Genomic DNA, 21,532 nt, shown 5'->3' with positions numbered 1-21,532 from the left:
TTCACATATAGCCCTTCCATTTCATGATGAATTGCTATTGGTTCACCCAATCATATAACTTGATGAACAATTTTTTAATGCATAGTCGATTGATAGTGATATTTTTCTCTGTCAAGTCCCAGTAACACAGTCAGAATACTCAACCAATAATATGTTAGTCTCTAGCTCTCCTCTATAGATGATTCTGCCTTACTTGAGAATTATAAGAGTTCATGGTGTAATTTGCCTATTGGGGTTTTCCAAAACCTTCAAACATCTTTTCACATCATACATAACATTAGTTCTTCAAGACCATATGCTCCAGACATACTGCAGAACCTTTTCTTATTCTGAGTTTTAATTAAAGTTAGTCATCTTCTCTGTTGCTTGGGGCATGGGTTGCAGCCTGTGCCAAGCATGAAATATGCTGTCCTCAGAAACCACAGAGGCCTTAAAAGTGGAAAATGTGAAATGCAATATTCTTTTCAGAAAGAGTATCCCGACATGCCCAAAATAACTATCTCCCTTAAAACTACATGTCACAGCCTGGATGATTATGACATTTATCTTCCATTTTTTGAAGTATGTATATTTTATCAAGGCTCGTAAAGTACTTCTCATTTCTTCCTTATTGAGCATCACAATTATGTTCTTCAGAAGAAAAACAAGAAAGAGATTGAGGTTGGAGAGGTACCTCAGGAATAGAGTACTGCCTGTCTTCTGTGAGATCCTAGTTTCACTTACCCAATACACAAAAAGAAAAAAATCCAAACAAGCATCCATGCTCTTTGGTACTATAGTGTGACAAAGGGCAGGAAAGAAAAAACCATTCAAGGCAAGAACATGTGGCACTATGTTCATTCCAAATGAACACATTCTGATACTGGTACATCTTCCTGAAAAGGATGAAGGAATATCTGAGTTTCAAGATGAATGAAAATGGGGCTATTAATCAGCTCTAACAGCTTTAGAATAGCATGGCAGTTAGAAATAGTTCCATTGCTTCATTGTTTTGGGCAAAGCACTATCATCTGCAATGATTTACCCACTTGTTCTAGAAACTATATTGGTGATAGAAATGAACAACTCAGTGAAAACCCCAGTGGATCCATCAGGTTTTTCTAAGGGATTGAGAGCAGTCTCATTCAGTTGGAAGAAGCAATTGATGGTTCAATGGCCAATGAGCAAGTGCCAAATAGACTCACTCCGATTTTATATTTGATGACTAGTAAAGGGCTACCTACTGACTCCAAGAACTTAATCCCACTGGGAAAGGTAGTGTTCAGATCTCTAGTTATTAACTGGATTTCATAGATGCCCACTGCATGTCTCCAGAAATCATTGTCAATGTAGACTTTTTGAACATTAGTCCAAGTAATTGCATATTCTCTCTTATCCAAGTAAAATCACTTGAGGAAGAACCAAGTGCCTATACTTAACAAACACTAAATATGAGGTTATAAGTTTCTTTTTCTTGGATACCTAACTTAGCTATCAAGCAGCAAAACCTAAAATTTTACTGACTCAGTTTTCTTAAACTGGGGAAGGGATTTTTACTTCAAGGTACAACTTTCAAAATTCTGACTATCTGTCTTTAACTGATTTGAATGGATTGATCAAGCGTATCTTTGATGGTTGCCTACAGGTTCCCTCTTATTCATCTCCATATGGACCAGTGTGGGCCAAGCCTTTCTGGCTATAACTCAGATTGGTCACTGTATTAGTTACTTTCCTATAGCTGTGATAATAACCATGACCAAAAGCAACTTAGAGGAGACAAGTGTTTATTTAGTTTACAGTTTCATAGAGGATAGCATCCATCATGTGAGAAAAGGCATGGCAGCAGGAAAGGGAGGCTAGCCACAGTCAAGAAAAAGAGATCTGCTTACAGGATAAATATCTGTGTATAGGAAGCAGAGGAGGGTATACAGAAAGCAGAGATATGCATGTAGGAAGTAAAGGTCTGTATACAGGAAGCAGAGGTCTTCATATAGGAAGCAGAGGTCTGTATACAGGAAGCAGAGGTCTTCATAGAGGAAGCAGAGGTCTGCATATGGGAAGCAGAGGTCTTCATTTAGGAAACAGAGGTCTGTATACAGGAAGCAGAGATTTACATACAGGAAGCAGAAAGAGAATAGTACATGAAGCCAGGTTATAAAACCTCAAAGCCTGGCTCCAGTAGTTTACTTCTTCCAGCAGGGTTCTACCTCCTAAAGGTTCTGCAACCATACCAAACATAGCCAGTTCATGACCAAGCATTGCAGTTCATAAGCATATGGGGAGTGTTTCTCATCCAAACCATCAGACCACTTGTAATTGTGACCATATTGCATCCAATAGTAATAAACTACTGCTGGGTACTCATTGCTCTGGCATCTTCTTAATTTCTATTGGTGTTCTCAGTTCTGTGAGAGCATCTCCCTGCTGTACCTGGTCTACAGAGGACAGCCACCACTTACTTCCTCTGGGATGTCCTTCCCTCTCCCATCAGTAGCTTCTTTATCAGCTGGTAAATGGATCCCTGTGGATCCTTAAGTGAAACATGGTTAAGAGGTAAGCACTCTACTTGACACAGTTTGTCTTTTCCAGTACAAGTATTTCTGTGAACTTTTTGAGCCAGTCGTTTTTCATAATGAGTCATGATTTTGGACTTTTTACTATTTGATATGACCTGTAGCTTTTCCTAAACTTCTAAGACCTATTCTAGCTGAACCTTTGAATGTTTTACCATGCTCTTTACAAGGTATTAAGCCCTGTACCAATGGAAAGTGCTTCCATATTAATAAATTCTCTTTCATCCGGATTTCTGTTTTAACTCCCTCTGCCTTTTATACTCTACTAGCACATGCTGTCCAGGTCCTGCAGGTGTGAGACATGTAGTCCCTTTTCTCCCCTACTAGTTGCACTGTAACAACATGATCTTTGTTGTTGGTCTGGTGGTCAGGAGGAAAGTGGAAATCAGAGGTGGGTGGAGAAAATGAAAGGAGAGAGGGTCCACATCATATGAGAAGATTATAATCCAAGGGGAAATGATAGCTTTCACCAAGAAGGCACAGAACCTTCTGTGACTCAGAGGAAATCGGGGGCTCAAGATTTTCAAGTATTACAGCATAATGCCTATGACTCAGTGCACATCAGAAAGGCAAGCTTGAACTACATAGTAAGTTCCAAGATAACCTGCGCTAATGTGGGATACTGCCTCAAAAAATGTTTCTTTTCAAATGCATCGACCTAGATGAAGTACTGCTGGCATCAGAACTTCATGCTTTCCCAGCTAAAGCCAGATCTTAGTGAAACATATTTGTCAGGATTTGCTAATCCGTCTTCTATGAAACTGCTACACTTAAAAATGTGATCTAGGTTTAGTCCAGTGCTTCTCTACCCACAAGCTCTTTGGGTCTCAAAGCTTGTCCTGAATGCTAGTTTAATTAATCTCACTCCCTCATTATTTTTCTCAAAGGCCTTAACAGCACAAAGCCAAAGTAATCTGAGCCCATGATCTTCATACCATCTACACTTCTACAACCTCCCAACTGTTAGTACAGTCTCTGTGCTACTGATGGGAGAGGAAATTTGGGCCATGTGGCAGTACACCCACAGGCCATCAAAATCTCACTTACCACCTGTACCCAAGTTCTGTGGCAGCCAAGGGATGCCACAGCTCCAAATCACCTGCCGGAACTGCTTCGTAGGACCACTCTGGTGTTAATGCTTTTAGAACAGGCTTCTCACACAGCATACTGTGAGGTAAAGATTTGAACGTATATTTATGGAAAGGATTTGCATCTGATTTATGGATATAAGAAAACACTTGTCAGAGTGTAAGGGAACAGGATTAGACAAAGGGAAAAGACGCAGAGCAACACACTTCTAACAGGTGGCTAAGCCAATCATTCTATGAGAGAAGTTCTGAAGTTGGAGGTAGCTAAGTTTGAATCACTGCAGTGTTCAGCTATAGGATACAGGCAGCATGTGGGATAGTCATGCAGCTTTGGTGTATGGTACCTTCCTTTGGTGGACGGACAAGCTTTCAAACAGTGAACAGTCCTTGCAGTTGTGTATTTGTGTGTTGATGTCAAAGACTGGACATGTAAGATACTGTAAGATCTGGCCTGGTCCAGCAGGTTATTCTTCAGTATCAGGATCTTAAAGAAGAAAGTCTTGCACAAGCTCTATCCTGTGCCAAGAAATTTTATTAAGAACCTTATGTATTATTTTCCAGGGAGAAAAATGAGACAGAGTCAGCAAAAAGTCATCATACAACAGGACAAAGTCAGCAGTAAGTTAATCAAGCAATGTTGCACTAAGGAGACATGGGATATCTCCAGTGTGTCACAGATAGAGTGCTTATCAGCCTTGGGACTGATAACTCCAGTCTCTTCAGTTCTCTGGAACTTTAACTTTAGCTCCTTTGAGGCTCTGGCCCAATCTCCAGACCAGATCTTGCCGAGCAAGGACAAAAAACTAGGTTCCCTTTGTTCTTTCATTAGGTTCTCAGAGAAAGCCTTGGATCAACCTGGCTCTCAACAAACCCATTAAGCATGGGCTTTTGCTTGGCTGTAAGAAGTTCAATACCCGCAAATATGAATGTAAGAGGGATATGAATGTAGGACCAGATGTCTGAGGAGTTATTGGATCAAAAAGGGTATTTGATGACAATAGTAATACCCAATAAGCTCCTTGACATATAAATCTGGATTTCAGAAAAGATATTGATACAGAATTATCCAATGCATAAAATCAAATTGAAAGTCACCAGAAAGTAGATCATTTGAGTTTGAGTTGAGGAATTTTGAGCGCCACATATAGTAGAGATAAGGTCTTGGCCTAATTACATAGTGCTCTGAACACAAATTTCCTCATTTGGTATACCTTCCCATGACTGTTACAGGAATGAATATGGAGATTCACACAAAGTGGTCAAACAAAGCTTGCCACACTGTAAGATTCCAAGAGATTTTATTTATTATTATCGTTAGTATATGAATGGAAATTTAAATATGAATGGAAATTTAAAAGTGAATGGATAATGGAGAATTTAAAGAAGAAAAGGAAAAAGATAATAGGATATTATAGATGGCATGTGAGGGAATGAGGGTAGACTGGAAATTAGGCTTCTGACTCTTTGTATGAGCTTTTCCCTGTTTATGTTCACCTAGATGCCAAATGGTCACCCCAGTTTTACTGACTGTAAATTCAAATTCATTAACTTTCCATAAGTTTCCATTGCATGTGTGGGCATTTTAGTGAATGACATCACTTTTTTCCTCGGCACTATGGCCAACTCCAATTCTCATTTCATTGCTGATTCCCTAAAACTTAAGGATTACTCTCATTATTCCCTTCTAAGTAAAAACTTCCTAATTAACCACTAACATGCTTCTCACCTCCAAAACGTTTTACAAATACAATTTCGTAACATGGTCATTAGTTTCCTTGTCCCTACGTTTGTCTTTTTTGTTCTGCCTCTGTGTGTGTGTGTGTGTGTGTGTGTGTGTGTGTGTGTAAAACCTTGCAGTGTTCATGCTCTACAGTGGCTTTACATTAAGGCCAAATTCCTCCATAGCTAACAAAGTTCTTAGACACCCATCACACATGAGCTTATGAAACATCAATCACTCCTGTCATTATTTTACACACTTTCAACAATTCTGGGCATGTATAACATGTATCACATATTCCCCAAACTAGTTATACTCAACCCTTGCCCCTCAAGTACCTTGATCACTTCTCCATAGGCTTGAAGAAACCATCTCTTAGATTTGCCACTCTTTTTACCTTACATATTCTCATTAAAACAGCTTTGTATCAGCTAACTTCTAAACAGCTGTCCAAATAAATGTTACCTCTCATCCTACTACATCCACAATGCAGTTGTCATTTTGTTTGTCTTTTGTCTGCCCAACAGATTCCTTGGTTCTTAATTTCCATGTGTTTTTCTCATAAGAGAAGTAATGAAACTTCATCACAGAAGACATTAAATTTCTATTACACTGTGATAGAGAAGTCATTGGACAGTTGAAGTTACTGAGCCCTTAAAATGTACCTTATGGGCTGGTACACAGAGTGCTTGCCTAACATATATGCACTGGATTCATTTCTACAGCATCACCAAGGTGGGGTAAAAAAGGATAGGAGAGAAGATGGCTCAGTGAATGAGAACACTTGGTGCACAAGTGTGAGGACATGACTTTTAATGCCCAGGACACTTATAAAAAGCAAAATATGGACATATATGCCAGTAACCCCAGTGTAGGTATGCAGACACAGAAAATCCCTAGAGCTTAATGGCTAGCCAGCCTAACAAAACAGCAAGCTTCAAGTTCAATGAGAGAGACTGTCTAAGAGACTAAGGCAGAAAGTGATAGAGAAGGGCATTCAACATCTTCCTTTGGCCTCCTCCTGTGCTCATGGGTTTGTATACCCACATATACTACACACACACACACACACACACACACACACACACACACACACACAATCCAGCTCCTCTGAATTAAAAACATGCTTCCTTAAAAAATGTGCACCTTAATTTAAAGGCTTAGTACTGAAAAATGTTGTAAATATCTCATTAACAAAAGTTATGTTGCTTATATGCTGCCCTAGTTAGTTTTAATTGTCAAGATGATACAGTCTAGAGGTATCTGAGAGGAAAGCCTCCGCTGAGGAATTGCCTTAATCAAATTGGCTTGTAGGCATGTTTGTGGGGGATCATGTTATTAACTAAATGTAGGAGAACCCAGCCCACTGAGGGTGACATTTCTAGGCTGAAAGAGAACTAAACAGGAGCCCCATGAGGGAGCTGGAAGCAGGCCTCAAGCAGCATTCTTCCATGGCTTCTGCTTCACTTCCTGATCTGTGAGGGAGCTCCTGTCAAGTTCCTGCCCTGACTTCCTTCCATGATGGACTGTGACCTGGAAATGTAAAATGAAATAAACCCTTTGTTCCTTCAAGGTGCTGTTAGCAAAAATGTTTTACCCCAGCAACTTGATGCAACCAGAACCTATGCTAAAATACTGTTTTGGATATATTGAGCTATTACATTATAAAATGTAACTACTAGAGAAAGCTAACTAGCACTCACCTTGCATTCGATTCCTATTAGTCATCACTGATTGAGAAGACGAACCTTTCCAAAATGAGGAAAGTTGAACCTGATTTATAAATCTATCACTAAGCAGTAATTACTATCCATGTTGTGACACATATATTTCCATTGGATTTATGGCTATTGTCATGCAGTATATTTCTTCATGCTACATATCTTTTAATATGTCTTTGTGCCATCAAAATATATCCCTGTAATGACAAATAATTACATGCTTGATATTTAATTAATTACTAACATTCCTAAAAGTATTTCCAGTTGGCCATATACTTATATGAATGTATGGAGTTCCTCTTCCTTTCTAACTAGGCTACAAGCTTACAGAACCTAGCTTATTTACTTATCTATTTGATGCACAATTCAGTAAATATACAACCAATGAATGAATCAATATTATATATAATATATATCAATATTATAAAATATCAAATGATTATAGTTAGAGCACATATAAAATAGTTTATTTTATTATTGCCAAAAAAGGCTCCTCAACCCATTTTCTTTAAAGGATATCATTGCTTTGCAAAATATTGCTGCCATGTGAAATTGTGTGTGTTGCAACTGCCAATAGTTCTCAAACAAACAACAGTAACTTCTTGGAAAAGTAAATTAAGAGACATTGAGCTCCAAACCATATATATTTTCCTTGAGTTAACTGAACAGTTTTATGAAAATAGGAGAAAAGTAATTCTGCTGTGCATTTGGTTCCAAGGGAGATGGAAACCTAAAAAATCCTAGGGAGCACAAACAAAATGTCAGGTCCAGGAGATGTAAAGAGCAAATTTTAAATTAGACATCAAAAATGTACCCCTGGAATCTGTCAGGCACAATTTCCCCATGACTCAGTTTTGTGACACCTGTGTGTCGCTGAGAGCCTGGACTTAGGGAGTGTGATGTGTGAATATTCATTCCTTGGATGAACAAAAATAGCACTCAAGTAACTCTAAATGTTATGTGATGGAGATCAAGTCAGCCCTGTTCCATGCATAGTCAAGCACTTTGCTTGGTACCCAGTGCAAAATAGGTGCTGGATATAGACGGTGGCATAAATGAACAAACAATGAAACAAAAAAGGAAAGAGAAAGAAAAGACAGGGAGACAAGAGACAGAGGCAATCTTAGGTTGATCTACAACCAACATCATGGGTTAAAATACAGGTGTGAATCTCTGTTTTAGTTATTTGTATTAAGTTTTTACCATGGGGTCGTCTCTCACTGTAGTAGGGCTATTTGTACTCTAAAGAACAGCTAGTTCTACCTGAGAAAGACTGGTGGAATGGTGTGGATAATATTAGACAAAGTCAAACTTGCTTAATCTGAAAATGATTTGGGATAATCTTCATGCAAGATGATTAGCTTGTGACTTCATGTTTCTTTTTAAAGACAGTCTTTGAGACATTTTGAATTTACATGAAAATAGAGAGAATATGGAGATATTCCATACACCGGGAATGCACATCACCTTCCCATTGCCGACAAAAATACTCTTTTACTAACTGTTTTACTTGACGTGGTTAAGCCCACAATTCCCTGCATGCTAAGACTCTCTGGACCACCATAGCAAGCTCACATCAGTATGAAAGGTCTTTTATACTTTCAAGGAAGTTATATTTGTCAAAGCTGTGATGAGAAGCAAGTTTCATGTGACAATCAATGTGAACAGGACTTAAGTTGGTAATATCAAACCTTCCCTTAAGTGTGGGCATAAGACATGAACTCCCATCCCCAACCAAAAAGTTAGCTCCAGTTGACAACCACTGGCAAAGGAAATATTAATTTATCCAAGGCATTTTTACTGGATATAGAAACCACACTTAAGGGCAGGGTAGTCACTAGGACCACACATCTCATGGGTAGATAACTACATCTGACTAAGATTTAAAAGTTGCAATTTAGGGATGGAGAGATGGTTTGGTGTTTTTAGTAGCCTGGTCTGTTTGTGGGGTCCCTGATGTCTATCCCAAGTACATGAGCTGACTTTTTGAAGCACATTCCATATGCTCAGCCTCAATACAGGGGTGCAGGAAGGTGAGGATGTATACTTGGTCCTACCTCAACTGAATGTGCCAGGATTTGGTGACTACCATGGGAGGCTTTACCCTTCCTGAGGAGTAGATGGGGGTGGATTGGGGCATGTGGGTGGGGAAGGGGAACTGTGGTTGGTATGTAAAATGAATTTTTAAAAATTTAAAGTTTTTAAAAATTTTTTAACACCCCACTGGCTTTTTTTTTTTGCAGAGGACCCAAATTCAGTTCCTAGCATCCACGTGGTGATTCATAACCACCTGCAACCCCAGTTCCAGGGTATTAATGCCCTCTTCTTGCCTTCTTGGATACAAGGCCAACATATGGCGTATATACATACATAGAAGTCTAACACTCATATACAAAAAATAGATAAATAGAATTTTAACTTGCAACTTATGTTTCATTTTTTAAAACCGGCTACTAAATTCTTAGATGACAAATGATTTTAAGTTGTTTGGATCTAATAAACAGAATTATTTGATGTTATTTTGGCCAAGAGGCCTACGGGAAAATATACTGAAACACTAGAAGCATTTGAGAACTCTGTGCTTAAGAGGTATTTATTCATATTGTATTCAAAGCTGTCATCAACAATATAGAGACAATTTGAAAGGTTTAGTGAGGAAAATGCCTTAATGATATAGACATCTAGTAAAAAGTACAGAAAGTAGTTTTCATGCTACCCTTTCATGTGCACATCCTTGCATAGGGACTAATAATTCCACCTCTTTAAAATTGTAATTTAGAAGTTGATAGCCTCCTGTCACCATGTGGGATCCAGGGATGGAACTCAGGTCCTCAGACTTGGTAGCAAGGCATCTTAGCAGCCCCACAATTTCCCCTCTTGACACCCATCTTCCTTTTCTTACACTTTCCACTTTATATTGTAGCTATTACAGTGCTTTTACTGTTATTCTCAGAACAAATTCTCACTTTAGCTACCTAGGTATTTATTAGTATCAGATACTAGTCTATGCTTCTGGGATGTAAAAAGAGTAAAAGGAACATTTATAAATGTCTTTATCCTGCAAGACATATTTTTGCCAATTGTGAACAACTGTTCTGCGTTTGTTGTGAAAACAAACACGCATTATAAAGGGGTTAATGGAGGTTTTGCTGAGATTAAACAAATTCTAAACAGCGTCTTTCAGGACTGGTGCTCATAATGAACTCACAGAGACCAGTAGCATGCACAGAGCCTGCACAGGTCCAATCTATTTGGGCTCCCAGCACTGAGATGAGAAAGAGGACAATTGACAACCACTGGCAAAGGAAATACCAATTTCTCCAAGGGAGTTTCACTGGATATATATATGTATATATATACATATATATATACATACATATATATATATGCCACACTTAAGGGCAGGCTTGGGTCCCATGCCCAACAGTAGATGGCCAACATAAAAAGAACTCAAAGATACTTTTAATGATTTTTGTCTGAAATATCCCTTTGTGGACATTTTCTTATCTTTCTTATTGGTTTTTATGGCATGTGCTTATACATTTTTCTCATGTGTCTCTTTGTTTGTATACATTTTTGTGCTCTTTATTTCTTTTTCTTTTTTGTTGTTTGTTTTGTTGTATTCTTATATGTCTTTTTTATTTCCCTGCTTCTTTTCATAAGAAAGAAAAAGAAGGCATGGTGTTGGAAGGTAGGGAAGTGGAAGGATCTGAGGGTAGATGTGGGAGGGAAAACAATGATCAGAATATATTGCAGTACCTAAATTACTTTATTTTCAACCAAAACAATTCTTACTGCTGTAATACTGGGGAAGATTCTGTAACTTGCTTCTCTGGCATTTTTGGAAACAGCATGGGTGCTCTCTGGGCTATGGAGGATGAAAAGACCAGGTGTGCCTCCTAAGCTCTGGGACTCAGAAACCTGTATGTGGATTACATAATTCCAGTATTGTTCTCTGGCCAACCAAAGGATTAGTTCAGAGATGACAAGCCCCATATTATTTACTATCCTTTAAAAAATACCCACAAAATAAGTGCCCATGTGTGCTGAGAGCGAGTGTGGGTTGGGCTGCTATTTGTCATTCATGTCTGGAAAATGAAGGGTGACCTACTAAGATCCTTGGCTAAGGTCCCAGAGTAGGATGAGCCAGGACATTCAGTTCATACCAGACCCTTAAGTTCTCTATGTCACTGGGCTCTGTGGACATTAAACTCATTGTAACGGATAAAACTCTAGGATCTTCTTTCTGAGGTCGTTTTTCAGGGACTAGCCTCAGGTGTGGAGAAAAGTTGACATTATAAGGTTTACAGTGGAGACTTTGACAGATGTAGTCTCGGGTAACAGAATGATGAGGTGCTATAGGCCTGCACCTGGGCTCTGAGGTCAGCCTTGGGGTGAAGGAAGCAATGGGTGTGCCTCTGTGAAGGAGGTGGAATATTGTCAGTTTCTTCTCCTCAAGAGCTAATGAGCTGCCAGTGTTAAACTGCTGCCTCCCTCTGGGTTGGAACAGCCCCTTTTCCTGATTCTTTCAGCCTATTATATATAAATACCATTAGAGGAAGGGCAGACGGAGAAGAAACCCTGGAAATTCCAAATATATAACACATGTTCAAAATGAAGCTGCAGCTATAACCCAAATAGGAGAGAGGGCATTTATTTGATCCTGTGGGGTGGAGGGATGGACCAAAAGAGACATGAGTTGGGCGAGAGAGAAAGGGAAGAAAGAGAGGTATGAGCTTCACAGCTATCAAATTGAAAGACTTGTCAATTTGTTGAAACAAAGAACTCACATTGAAAGTTAGGTTGACTAAATATAAATGTAATCTGCAACTCTGAACAAAAGAAAAACAATCTTTATTAAAAAGAAAGTCACCCCAGGCAGTGGTGGCGCATGCCTTTAATCCCAGCACTCGGGAGGCAGAGGCAGGCGGATCGCTGTGAGTTCCAGGCCGGGCTGGACTGACAGCCTCCAAAACAATACAGAGAAACCCTGTCTCATAAAACCAAAAAATAAAGAAAGTCACCACACAACTCCTTAGTATTATAAGTTTTTTATCCTACTTTCTCTATTTGCCGCAGATCAGGACAAATTAGTAACATTGCAAGTCAAGGTTTCCTCCATCTCAAGAGCCCAGCATTAAAGAGTACATAACTGATCATAATTTTCTAGAAAGGTTATTTGAATGTTCAGATTTTGAGTTCATTTAATAATATCCTAATCTAGTGGATCTCAGAGGGACCCAAGAGGTGAATTTTTTGTCTAAGCAACTCCTTGTTTCTTGGTGATGTGAGGGGGCCAAAAGTCAGGCTTTGAGAAACATCACACATGGGTACTGCTCCTCTCACCTTTAACCTAGCTATCAGGGAGCATCAAGGATTAATAGACAGATGTTTACCTGGCCGACCCAAATAAGAAACTAGACAAACAGGAGAGTAAGAATAAACAATTTCCCCCTCAACAGTTTCCTCTAACTAGGAAGCCACAAAGAATGGCAAGACAGTCATAAGGAAGTCACAAGAGATTATGAAGCTGACTAAATAGTCCACTAGCTGTTCACTCAAGTGTAAATTGCAAATGATGTATAAGGGTCAACTCCAATATAGTTCATAATTCACTGCCCATGTCATACCTAAGGATTCTTGACTCCTTCAAAAAAGGTGGCCAGAGTAGTCTTCTCTCCAGGTCTTTATATGGAATCATTTTTAATCTAACAAGTCCCACTTCTGGCTTTGCTGAACTCAGAGATAGTAAGAGCAGGGAGCAAAGAATAAGGAACCAGATCAACATGGTTTTAAATCCCATTTTCTCAAGCAGATGAAGCTTTGTAAAAGATCCCTAATGATCTTGAAAACCTCAGAGTTTTCTGAAGATGTTAACTTTTTTGTGGGGATAACCTAAAGTTAAGTGCTTGGCCCAACATGAAAGTACTCAGTAAACTGTAGTTACTATTCTGACCCCTATGGCAGAGCTAAGAGACTTTCTGCAGGGAGATCACAGCCTGTCTAGGAAACAATTTATCAAATTTGAGTCTTTATTGTACACACTTATGCAAAGTGAAATAATCATTTGTATCCCATTTGCTACTTCGATTTCTATTCTTAATTCCTATCACACATATCCAAACAATATGGAGACTTCAGGAGACATCATAATCATAACCTCCTTCCTGTCTGTATTGAGCAGCCATTCAGAATCTTAGGGTCACCAGTCAATGGGCACAGGTCACCACACTGAGAGTTTATCCACCTTTTCTCTACTATTCTATGAAAGAGATATTTCTTATTGTACAGTGGTAAAATATCAGCATACTGATGCCAAAATCATTTTAGTGATCAATATGGTATGCCTCCAATTTATTTCTCTCAGTATATTGACTAATAGCAACTATCTTCAATTGTTATCATGCTTACATAAAATATAGAACATACTAGCATTAAGAAAATGAAGAAGAGAGATATCATAACACACACAGACACACACATACAGGCACACATCTTATTACTGTCAATGGATGTCTGTTCAATGTTGAAGTAAAAGGGGTTTACTCTTGAGTCAAGTGTTTTGTAGGTCAGACATTTCCTAGAATGTATATTCTTATCACTGTAAAACTTCTTTTCCCTGACTGATCTTATCTGCAGATCTCTCCACTGGGTTAGTGACTGAATGTGGTCTACTGAAGATCGTGTGCTCTAAGTTTTAGTAACTACCTAGACACCATACTCCCTTTCCTCATAGCCAGATTTATTGATATTCGTTTTAATAACACTATATTGAGCACCTCATGAAAGGAGGATACTATTGCTGATGGAAGCAGACATTAACACTAATGAGTGAACTGGTTTGAAGGTGAAGAGAAGTAGAATGAGTGTGGGCTGAAAATGGAAGGATGGCATAATGCCAGACCTCATCTATGTTATTACAAAATGTATGCAATGGCATCCTGGCTCTCCCGTATTCTCTACAGTCCACTTTCCACTCCTCTGCCAACTGTCCTTCTAAAACATAAGTTAGGTTATGTCACTTGGTAAAACAGGTCTCCTGTCTTGATCAGAGAACACCTTCCAGAAGCCCTTGTGATCCTTTTCTCTGTTTTTGTTCTTTTCAACTATTAAAAAATCCTTTATTTCTTATTTTTATGTGTATGGCTATTTTTGCCTGCATGTATACATGTGTATGTACTGTATGTGTACAGTGCCCAAGGTGGGCAGAAGAGGGTGTGGGTCCCTTGGGCGTTATAGATAGTTGTGAGCTGCCCTGCAGATGCTGAGAATTGAACTAGACAGTTAGTACTCTTAACCGTTGAGCCATGTCTTCCTGACACTTCTTTTCAACTCTTTAATAGTCCTCAAACATAGGACAATGGCTTAATGTATATGTTACTCCAAAATACATAGGTTAGAACTTAGAATCCCACCATAAAGAGGAGGGCCTTTAGAAGCTGACCAAACTGTTGGAGTAGAACCCTTACAAATGATGCTAATGACTCTATGAAAGGACCCAGGAGACAAGTTCAGCCCTTTAGCTTCCATGTTTGGATGGAATCTATCTTCTCTGGAGTATGGTACCATCCTAGGAAAAGAGAGGAAGTTCCCAGGTGCTGATGCTGCCAGTTCTTCAACTCAAGACTTCCAGGCTCAAAATTATGAGCAATGTATTTCTTTATCTGTAAGCATATGTGGTATTTGGTATAATCACAAACTAAGACATAAGTGGCAATGACCTTATCTCAGGGGCGAAGCAATTGTTCCTTCCTCTCTGCCTGGAACGTTCTCCATCAGGTAACAGCATGGCTGACTTTCTCATTCCGTCTAGATCTCTCCTTTAAGATGTTTAACATTATTGGGTTAGCAAGAAACCTGGCACTAGGGAAATTGCCAGTAGTTCACAAAGATGACCCTAGCTAAGACTCTAAACAATAGTGGAGAGAGTGCCTGAACTGGCCTTCCCATATAACCTATGATGACTATGTTAATTGTTATCATAGAACCTTCATCCAATAACTGATGGAAGCAGATACAAAGATTCACAACTAAGAGTCCAGTTAAAGACAAGGAGGAGTGATAATCTGAGCAAAAGTGTTAGGACCATGATGGGGATACCCACAGAAACAGCTGACCCAAACTAGTGAGAACTCACTAATCCTCAGACTTATAGCTGGGGAACCTGCATAGGACTGTACTATGCCCTCTGAATGTGGGTGACAGTTGTGTGGCTTGGGCAGTTTATGGGGCAGTGGGACCAGGATTTATACCTAGTGCATGAGCTGGCTTTTTGGAGTCCATTCCCTATGGAGGGATACTTTGCTCAGCCTAGACAGCCTTGATGGGGGGTGGTTGGTCCTAATTCAATGTGATGTGATAGACTTTGTTGACTTCACATGGGAGGCCTCACCTCTCTGAGGAGTGGAAAAGAGGGGAAGATGCTATGGGGAGTAAGAAGAGGTGAGGGAGGGAAAACTGGGATTGGTATATAAAATAAAAATAAAATAAAGATTATGTTTTAAAGGCCATTTACTCAAACTCTCTCACCCTATTCTACATATTTTTCACAATACTTATATCTCATAGAGCATGGGCTCTAGGAAATGAAAGCATTCAATAAGTTGAATGAATGAGTAGTCAAAGAAATAATGTGTATATGGTAACAGCCATGGACTTTGTCAATCGTTCCTTAGGATAAATCCACAAATAGTTGCTACTCAGTACATTTTTTAAAAACAAAAGATAACTTCCTTCCACTGTTTCCTACCATATATTTCCCTGAAGTAGATCTGAGGCCAGACTGTAAGTTTTAACAAGACCTGGTTGAAAGCCTTGGGGATCCTAGGGAGGTCAGAACTTGTTGCATATATGATTGATGTTGGAGCTTAACACCTACATCTGGCATAGTAGGTCTCTACCCAACATATGGTTAAATCTGATTGGCTGAGCCAGCTAACTGCCTCCATAGATTATTCATCTCACCAGTTTATGGTCAAGTGATTCCTTAGAAATAGGAAAAACTTGGTTTCTCGTTTAAAGCCACTGCCACCTTTCTAAATCATCACTCTAATTTTAGATTTGCTTTTTCCTTTAGATGGCTGGAAAAATGCATGTCCATTCTTTTTTGGGGGGATGAGGGGGCAGGAATCATTCTTTTAACTTTAAGGACAAAAATCCAACTTCATTATTTCCTAAAATAGACAGTATCAACAATCTAACAATATGGGTCTTGTATGGGGTTTAGTCTTAGAGAAGATCTTAGATGAAGCTCCAATAGAATAGGCCATGTTTTATGTGCAAAACACAATCTATGTTTTTCAGTTTTCAGGTCATAAATCCCTCTAGTCCTTCTGTTATTCCAGGCAACTATTCAAGGGATAGTGAATGCAATTCTGTGAGAAACTAATATTGTGTAGGCATGGGAAAGTCTAAAGTTGGATTTAGAAAAGCATCAGAAAGCATTTCTCCAAGGGAAATCATCCATGGCCTGCCCTACACAATTCTTAACCACTTCAGTCTGAGGCACATCTCCAGCCACTCGTCTCCAGTCAGAGCTTACCCAGACAAACAGAATGCTCACATTCCCCTAAACAGCAGCAGCAACGAAACAAATTAAGCATTCAAAAAACATTGATAATCTATCTTAAAGTTAATTCTCATTTCTACTACATAGGGAGAAAATTGCCAATAATAAATAAAATGTTTTATGTTTTAGCCTTCAACTATTAGAACTTAGTCTCTATCTTTTTATAAACTTTATATTTAGTCCTAGCCTGAGATCAATTTCCTTAGTTCCTTAAAGTGTCTAAAGCATTTATGTTCCCAAATAAAAAGAAAGGCCAAGCCGGGCAGTGGTGGTGCACGCCTTTAATCTCAGCCCTCAGGAGGCAGAGGCAGGCAAATCTCTGTGAGTTCCAGACCAGCCTGGTCTACAAGAGCTAGTTCCAGAACAACCTCCAAAGCCATAGAGAAACCCTGTCTCAAAAAACCAAAAAAAAAAGGAAAGGTCAATTCTTTTTCTTCCAAAGTAATGGTAAATGGAAAAATAAAATAGATGGATTGCTTCAACAGGGATGTCTTGTTTTTGATCATCCTTATTTTCTACGTGTAGTAATAGTAGAATAAATTTAATTTTGTTTTGTTTGTTTGTTGCTTTGAAATCACCCAAGGAAGCTTTCTCTTTCCATTAGTCACTAAAGCTAGGACTACTTTGACAGCTTTATAGAGACAGTTCAATCGAGAGCTGAATTCTTTATAAGCTAGTGTTGCCAGGGTTTGGCAGGAATAGACCAAAATGTGGCTACTTACTGGACCACACTATTGAGATTCTGATCTTAGGACTTTAAAGTTGTTTGTAATCAGCCCCAAACTACTTTTTACACTCAAGACCTTCAAGTCATTAGCAGGACAGTCATTACAAGGCTCAGGCTAAGTCATTCCATTTCACATTCAAAACTGGTCTAGACATCCCCAATCCAATGTGCCAAGAGGCCCTTCATTCAATTATATCTTCACCAGTTTTCTTTTTTTCACTGCCTAAGCTTAGCTGTCCTGAAACTGTATCTCTAGATCATGTATCTGAGTTAATGAGGGCCAATTGCATTCAAACTACCACAGCAGGGAAGACTTAGCAGCAGGTGACTAGAGCAAGAAGATGAGAGATCACATCTCCATCCACATGCAGGAAAAACAGAGCCAACTGGAAGTGAGACAAGATTATGAACTCTCAAAGCTTGCCCGGTGACATACTCCTTCCAGCAAGGCTATACCTCCTAAAACTTCTATAATCCCCCTCACACACCAAATATGTGAGCTTAGCGGGGGAGGGGCTGGGATAGGGTGATTTTTCATTTAACCATCACATCTCAACTCCTATATCCTTGTTGAATCCTACTTAAAATTCACATACATTTGTATGACTCCAGTAAGTTTGGGTGTGGACAGCTTCTTGTGTGGGTTCTTCATTTGAATTTATAAAAAGATAATGTTTTCTTCATTTTTGTGTTTAAATATATATATATATGGTGTCAATTAGTATGTATGAATGTATGCATGTATGTATTAGCATGTATGAAGATGTGAACAGTATATATAAAGGCCTGGGGTTGACATCAAATGTCTAGGCTATTCTCCACCTTATATATTGGGGCAGAGTTTCTCACTTGAACGTAGAACTCAGTGATTTAGATACTCTATCTGTTGTTTCTACCCCATATTGACTGGGAATAGAGGAAGACCACCCCACCCACCAGGCATTTACATGGATGCTTGGGATCTGAACCTTGCCCTCATGCTTGTTCTTCATGAACTTTGCCCAATGGGTCATCTCCCCACCCCAGTGGGAGAGATAGTTAAGAAAAAACATTGGGTAAGATATCTGAAGAGTTCAGGAACAGATGTGTGGGTAGGAATTAACGATGAACTAGAAGGGAGGCTCTCCCTCCGTCAAACCTCTAGCATTCAGGCCAACTCTATACAGATGGAAGTTATTAGAAGAAGCAAACTTAGATAAGGGATAGTTAGTTAATTAGTTAGTTAGTTAGTTAGTTAGTTTTTCAGAAACTTGGTAAAGCAGAAACACAAAAGCAGTTTCCAGGTAGAAAAATGTCTCATTTTCTGCACTTGGAAAGGGGCATCTCCAAACATCTGTGTACCTGGGTTCCAGTACAGTATGAAGTACAGGTGATAAAGGTCACTTCTTGTCCTTAAATTTACTTGTCCAAAATTTTGTGGCTTTGACGGGTCTTGGGCATAGTCACTGGGAAAGAAAATCAGAGTTCTCCTTTCTCTGCTCACTGCATTAGAATTAATTCATCCTTAGGCTACCATGGTCATAAATGGCTACAAAAAGAAAAAAAGAGCAAGTAAACAAACAAAAAACCAATTGCTCATTCACAGCCCATGGGAAGAAAGTGAAAAAATGAGAAGGGTTTTTTGTTTGTTTGGTTTTGGTTTTTTGCCTGAAATTAGCTTTAGCACTTTGACTTGGTAATACTTATCCTTGAATCCACCACTATAATGAGAAGAGAATTATTACCCAGAAAGGTAGAGTATGTTGTTATATTTTTCTCCCTGCTCCCATTCATTTATCAACACTCATTGAGTGTCCACCTTGCTCTCAATGTTCTAGGTGCTAGAAACACCATGGCAAACAAACACAAAATCTCTTAAATTATTACAAATTGTCTAACATCTTAAAACCACACATTGCTTTAGAACTCTGTCTTGGATAACACATTTGTTTTCTGGAAGTAGGGGGTGTGCTCAGATTGCTTCCCACCCACACCCCTGATAGGAGAATATGTTCCACAGAATGGCCAATACTCTTGATTTGTTAGACTTGCAAGGTATGACTCGCCTGCCAAACGAAAGCTACCATTAACCAAAGCAATGACAACCTTTCGCCTGAACTCAGAGGATGTAGGTTGCTTAAGCTATTCGTCTTTAGCCAGTATCCAGGCGTATGCATGAATGAGGGGAAGAAAGAGTATGAGGGCAGAAGTGCGGATGACAGGGTCATGACTTCTCCTGGACACCAGGGAAACTCTTCCTGTATCCTTCTGACAGAGAAACAGCTGCTGCATTTTAATACAGTGCTAGCCTCTGCAGATATGCTATTCTCTAACTATCAAGGTAAAAAAAAAATGAAGCAACAGAAGAAGGAGCACTGGTGGGGGCTAAGAGTTGATTAAAAATAAGGGAACGAAAGCTAATGACTATTTCCTTTACAAGGCAGCATGAAGACACTAGCATTAAAGATAAGTAGCTTACTTGAGAAAACTCAAAATCAAAATGAAGAATGAATTATTAATTCTTAGTAAGCTAGAAATTAACATTCCACATCTACTCCCACCCCATGCTAACTTTTAAAACACAACAGCCTTGGGTTAGTCTGCCCTCCTAGTACCCACTTACTGTGTCCACTTCACATTCCTTCCTTATTCTTTCAAGACTTATTTATCTTTGTTCATTCTCTCAACCCCTCATTCTTTTTCTCTCAATCACTTGCTCCCTCTCTTTTCCCTATTTTTTTTTTTGGTGTTAGACTGTATCCTAGCAACAGCTGTTTCAATTAAAAGAAGGTGGGAAGGGCTACCAGTGTTGCCTAGGTTACCAGTATTTCCTGCTGCCACTGGAAGTAACCTGAATTGATCACAATGGAATCATATGTTAAGACAGGCACTTCCCTAGGCTAATCTGACAGATGTTAGCATCACATGAAGAGCTACTCTATAGCCCAGATGTCAAAAGAAATTTTGAAGATAGCACAAAATGCTAATAAGAAGACTTATATTTTTAAATCATTTCAGAAGGCTACAACTGTATTTCTTTTGATAACTTGTAGGTTTTAAATAACACTGGGTAACAGTAGCTGACCAACAGAACCCACACTGTCACAGAGATTCCATGTCATACATATTGGCTTTTTAAAAACATAGCAGCCATAGTAATTTGTACCAAATATGTCATCATTTTGGTGCTATATCTAGTTTAAAGTACAAAATTAATTCTTAAATTCTCTTGTCTTTATAGTCATGTGAAATTAGTAATTGGGATGCTATTTTTTTCTTCATCTGAAAAACATAGCAAATGGTGTCCAGGAACTGGTTCAGAGTATAACATCTGTACAGAAAAACAACAGAGACTCCAGAGGAACTAACAGCAGGCTCCATAGTGTCATTGGTTCTGAATTCATTTCCTACACCAATCAGAAATAAAATGTTTTAATGTCCCTATGACTCTAACCTTACATTTGCACACCATGTCACAAATCCTTATTCTTTCTTTTTTCCACTATAGCTCTGTAAGCATGTACTTCCCACTTTTTACTGATGACCAAGATGAAAATCAGGTAGTCTGAATGACAAGTATCTGAGGGCTGGTACCATGCTTCTAACTCCTACTCACTCCTAGTTCATCACAAATCAGATTTCTCACACCAGGCAGGAAGCGATGGCACATATACATTTTTCTTTGCCCCTCCTTGTTTCTCTTATTCCATAGTTTCTCCAGGAAGCAGTTCACAAATGAAATCCTCAGAGTTTAGTTCTGAGACTAAGAAAAGCAATAGCTACTATCAGGATTCTCTCTTTGTATAGCTCCACCTTTCATTATTTCTTCATAATCATCCAAGACTAAGATTGCTTCCCAGTTGCTTTAGTAGAAGTCATGAGTCCTGTAACTCTGAACATTTACTCTGTAAGTAGTTTCTCAATTAAATACTCACAAGATAACTCAACCAGTTTCCCTTTTGTATAAATATAATGACAGGTAGTCATATGCCCAATTTCACCATGGTTTCTCTTCATTATTCATATAGTGGGTGGGCTGATATTTAAAATTAATCAATGACATCAGTTTACTACTTACTTAAAACTCTCAGTGGATTCTCAACATTCACAGGTAGATTTCTCGTCCTTTACATTCTTTATACTAATACAGAAGATCTCATCTGCGCCCACTGGTGTC

General features: G+C 38.9%; 1 long non-coding RNA gene across 2 annotated transcripts in view; it reads left to right on the top strand.

Annotated features, from left to right (window-relative positions):
- The window catches only part of LOC121141781, a 53,877-nt gene that overhangs the window by 7,137 nt on the left and 25,208 nt on the right, over nt 1-21,532 (top strand). Inside the window, exons 2-3 of one of the 2 annotated variants that reach the window (XR_005878721.1) lie at nt 4,202-4,258; nt 9,325-9,494. This is a non-coding gene — a long non-coding RNA (uncharacterized LOC121141781). Of the gene's footprint in view, nt 1-4,201; nt 4,259-9,324; nt 9,495-21,532 lie in introns of those variants that run through there. The other variant, XR_005878722.1, reaches the window with a different exon arrangement.

The sequence above is a fragment of the Mesocricetus auratus genome, unplaced genomic scaffold (assembly GCF_017639785.1).
Source record: "Mesocricetus auratus isolate SY011 unplaced genomic scaffold, BCM_Maur_2.0 Super-Scaffold_100008, whole genome shotgun sequence".
NCBI classification, from domain to species: domain Eukaryota; kingdom Metazoa; phylum Chordata; class Mammalia; order Rodentia; family Cricetidae; genus Mesocricetus; species Mesocricetus auratus.
Note: the sequence above shows the minus strand (reverse complement) of the source record. Positions and strands in the feature narration are given on the sequence as shown.